Here is a 5395-nt window from a genome sequence, read left to right on the forward strand (position 1 = left end):
AGTATGTGTATCACTTTTCCTTGACCTGCATTCATGTGCTTGGTGTCCTTATTTCTTACAATTAAAATAGTTACTAGTAAACTTAGGTTTAGGGTTTTGCATACCAATTTTTCTTGTACAAATGTTAGCAATATGTCCAAGTTCACCACAATAATGATAAGTAGGTTTTCCTTTGGATTTTTTATTTCTTTTCTCTCCACTCTTTGATGACTCTCATTCCTCAGTAGATGAGGAGTGCTTGATTTATCATAGACCAAAAGTATCACTAGATGACCTTAATGATCTCATTAATTCTTCAAAATATTTGATAGCTTCACTTGGTTTGTTCATTCTTTCCATAAGTTATTTCTTGGATCACAACTCATTCCTTAGTTCATCACAATGTGATCTCATATTTGTGATCTTCATGTCCTTTCTAATCGATTCTTGATTTGCAATTAACAACTAGTTCATCATGTCCAACTGATTTCTTATAACATTTTGCACATAAAATGATCTTTCTTCAAGTCTACTTGTCATTTTTCTTTTGTCTTCTTCACCTATCATTATGTCTTCTTCATCTTTCTTCCTTTGTTAAATTACTTCACACAATTTTACTATTTGAATTTCTTGTTCTCTCTTGAGTTCTCTGACTTCTTTACTTAGAATTTTGTTATTCTCCAGTTGATCTTCTATATATGCATCACTATCATCAATATTTCCACTATTAATCAATCCTCTAACATAAACTTCCTTGTTTAGTGTATCAATCTTTTGCATGACCATAGCTTTCCTTTTCTTTAAGGATTTCCTTAACTCATCTTTTTCTCCTTTAAGTTTATATAGTATGATATAGATTTCAATCATGTGATTCTCAATAAAAAAAATTCCATTTTGTATTCCTTCTTTTCAAGATCTTGTGCTCTCAAGCTGTTAGACTTAATTCAAGGGAACTGAGCTCTGATACCAATTATTTCAAATCTCAATGGGGAATGAGATACTGGGGGGGTGGATTAGGATCTCTCTAATAAAATAATTAACTATATTCACACCTTATCCATCTTATATCTCAAATCTAATAACATATAAACATAAACTTGTAATGCTGAAATGAAATCAATCTAAGCATAACATCCATGAAAATAAAAATTCATAACACAATAATTTTTAGGTAACCTAGAAACACTTTATGTTAAAGGTAAAACTAGGGAGGGGATGAAGCCCACAAATAATTACTGCTACAACAATAAATTTTCCCTATTAGGGCTACAATTTGATCATATATAATGATCCACCTTGTGAGGGATCTTCTCTACTAAAAGTGTTTAATACTATTAGGTCTTACATTTTTTAAAGGATTTTACACTTACAATAAAGTAAGGACTCTATTAAGAGATTTAAATAGGTCTATTAGAACTACTTTGTTAATAGATTTTCCCCAATTCAATCTATCAAAACTGATTTAGTACCCAATCCTTCAATTTTCTCTAAAAGCTAATTGCAAATCTCCTCTCTTCAATATCTCAACATGATCTCCTTGTTTGATATGCTCTATTTGATCTCCTATTTGACTTAACCTAATTCCTCTATTCTTATCTTGTTCACTCCTTTATGCCCACTTCCACTTGCTATTTCTATAATCCTAGGATTAGAACCCTTTATTAATTAGATAATCATACAAAGTTCTAGATCACAATCAATGATCCATATTTCATCATTTTTTCCATTTTTCCTTATAATTTTTTGATTGGTTATTCTTCTTTTCTTGGGATTAGTTCCTTTTAAGAAAATGCACAATCTTTTCCTTAACTATTTCTACAATCTTTAAATATCATGTAAAATTCGACTAAAATTATTTACATGAGTATTTTTAAAATTAGAATTTCATATGTTAAAACTAGTTTACTCAACACTTGAATGTTCTGATGCATAGTCATAACTAACATTCATGCTATTACTTGGCTTCTATATGCTTGGCATAAACTCACTCACTCAAAATTAACTAACTTTCCCAAATGCTCTATCTCTTCTATGTTACTCGACATGTATGCTGACTTGGTCTCTACTAGGGTGCTCAAAATCCTTTAACTGGCTCAACATATGATAAAATATAAACAAGCCCCCTATATCTTGGCCTACTCTAGATGGCTCGTTTGTAGTGATGATCATCCAATGATGTCTTGGAAATGAATAAGTGTTAGACACTAATAGGCAACTTAGGCTTAGAGATCAACAAAGCATTCACAACAAACCAATATTATCACTTGACATACTAGGAGCACTTAAATAAATGTATTGACACCGATGAGAAAATAAAAATATCATCACATATATGCATGATATTCCAAAATTCTATTTAAAATTACAACACCTTTATTACAAGAGGAGAGTGACCTTGTAATTGTATATGATAAAAATAAGGTTTAGGAATAAAAGAGGTGATTTGGTTTTTTTATTTGCACATATAGAGATCGAATATAAACAAGTTTATTATGCTTAAAGTATGGGAATAATATTGGACTCACTATTTGGTGGATGTAGCTCAGGGATTGGGTGAACCACATTAAATCTTGGTATTTGTATTCTCTTCTATGCAACTTATTATTTTTTAATATTCATTTTATTTGCATGTAATTTTTATTCTTGTTTATGTTTAATCCTAATAGGGCTGGGGTTCAATCCCTAGACCCTATGTTTGTAGTTTTCCTTTCTTTCTAAAATTCTTTACTATTATTTTTTAGATTGATAGCTACTAGGCAGAGTTAGTGTGGGCTTCAATTTTTGGTGAGAATTTCCAGACGTTTTTGGATTGGCACTTTTGTTGTTTTCATGGTAGGGCCCAGAGTTTCTTTTGCATTGGTAATGGTAGATAGATACTTTCCTCAAGTGCATGCAAGTAGGTCTAATTCATTTTATGTGGGAGATAAATCCAAGCTAAAACATGTTAATGGATGTATAATGTATTCCATGAAGATAGGATCAATTTGTTTTGGTTATTCCTCTAGAGGCTATGAGGTAGGAAATTGAGTATTAAACTAAGCATGCATTGATATGAAAATTTCTTGGAGTTAGAATATCCTTATCATCTCTTGAGACATGGATTTAATGTTCATGGTAGGTGGATAGAGATATGGAGATCATGTTGGCTAGAAATAGCCATTCCATTGTAGTGTTCTCTTGCATGTCTAATTAGGATCTCATTTTTGAAGGAGACCCTTATTCTTACAACCAAGTGGGGTTATTTGTTAAACCTTGGCATTCAAGATTTTATTCAATGTACAATCTCCCCTAAATAGTGTTGGTTTTTGTTTTCTTTCCATGTCTTCCTCTTGAATGAGAAGATATTCTTTGTCAAATTGAAACTTTAAGGTGTTCAAGATAGAGCATCAATCCCTCAATAAAAATATCATTAATTTTTCTTGAATTAGTATTGAAATTGATTTGATTAACCCATTACTATATTTTTTGGATATTTGTCTTGTGTCTTCTTCCTAGGTGCAACAACTGGATTATGAATCCCTCCTCTTCTACTATTAGATATGTCATGAGTATGGTCATTTGTAATGTTACTGCCCTTGGGATTCAACTTCTAAGGGGGTTGATATTTCTACTATAGGTAATAGTGGTGGTTAAATGAAAAATACAAAAAATAGGAAAATATCAGATGGATAATTAAGCCAAAGGGAATATTTAAGTGGGTATTGTAGGTAAAGGAAAATCCCAATTGATTGAGGTGGGCATAGATAAGGATGGCTTTATTTTTGTTCAATCACAAGCTAAGAGATTTGGATAGGATATACCCTTTAAACATCAAAAAAAAATTATGGTTTTAATCAATTCAAACTGCTTGATAGTATGGCCTTAGAGGAGGGCATGTGGTGCAGGAGCACCTAGGCAAACATCTAGGCACACCTTGATACAAGAAAAGAAAAGAATCTATAGTATTCTTGAAAGTGGATTGGAATTTGTTGAAGTCTATAATGTAAATACGTAATAATCAATTTAATGGTAACTTGAGAAGTCCTAAAGATCTTGATAAAGGATTTAGGCATAAAAATAATGTAAGGGTGGCCAATAGTGCCAACAAGGGATCTAGATTAGTTAGAGGGATCAAATAGGTCATGGGGAGGTATTAGAATAATTCCTAAGCGGTAGAAACCAATAAAGTATGAGTTAAAACAATTTAATAAGGTTTTAAATTCAAAATTTGAATCCTAACGGCTATATATTAGATTAGGAGGGAAAACCAATATTTGAGTGTTTTAACCTTTGTTATGGATTCTAACCAATGTAATATGGTTGGGAAAGTTGTATTTCATAATATAAATCCTAGTAAAGGAATAGGATCAACAAATTGAAGGAATTGTATGGATTCCATTAGCATTATATGAATTTAGCAATTGGAATGCAATAAAAACTCCATTTTTGAGAATTTTGCATTAGATCTTTTGTTTGGGTTGGTTTCTCATTTTTTTTTTGATTATTTGAATCCATTGGAATTACATATAACTCTTTTCTAGTTCATTAAGGCAAGTAGAAGATCATTTGGCCAAAAGTGTTGATTGCAAGCAACTTTTGCAATAATTTGTGCAAGTTTTTGGCATTCAGAGAGCATTTCTTCATTCCATGGATGTAGGAACCTAATTCTCATGGAATTAACCTCTATTATAATGTAAATAATCATTCTAAAAATTATTTGGCATGATTTTTCATGAATGGAGACTTCTAATGGGTTTTTAGTGGTTGTAGGTGCATGAAATACATGCTTGGAGTGTACCAGCCAGAGATCTATCCATTAGAGAGGGGTATTTAATGGTAGTTATCATCTACATATTTATTGGAAAGTGTGAATCAACCTTAATTTGGTTGATTTTTGCTTGTGAGGTCACACATTAAGAAAGCCCTAGGTTTGAGGGTTTGTAAGAGATCAATTTGGGGGTCTCTTATTTGCAGAGGTTGGGAAGTCAAATTGGTTTGTGTTTCCTTTTATTGGGATCATTTTGGAGGACTATTGAAAGCTTTATGATTTGGAAGTATGGTCAGCATATAGTTGCTTTGTAAAATCACCCTATTTTATGCTTAAAAAGGGTGGCAAGTTTGGGGATCTGGTTGTTGGTCCAAAACAACCTATACTAAGTTTTACATATGTTGAAGAAAGCCAAAATGGGAATCTAAAAACCTTTTTTTTTATGAGTACTTTGGAGTTTTTTGGAGGAAACTTTAGATCTTTCTCATTGTAGACCTAGTTGGGGACAATTAGGCCTACTAGGCAATTTTGAAGGATTTCAGTGCTAGGATTGGGTTGGAGGTCTAAAACCACTTGGAACCTCTTGAATTAATCTTAGATAAGTTAAATACATCCACCATAGCCATTGGGGTGCTGTAGGAGTTGTAAAGTGGATAATTTTTGTTTGTT

The sequence above is a fragment of the Cupressus sempervirens genome, chromosome 3 (assembly GCF_028749045.1).
Source record: "Cupressus sempervirens isolate cs-2001-9-10 chromosome 3, ASM2874904v1, whole genome shotgun sequence".
In the NCBI taxonomy this organism is placed as follows: Eukaryota; Viridiplantae; Streptophyta; class Pinopsida; order Cupressales; family Cupressaceae; genus Cupressus; species Cupressus sempervirens.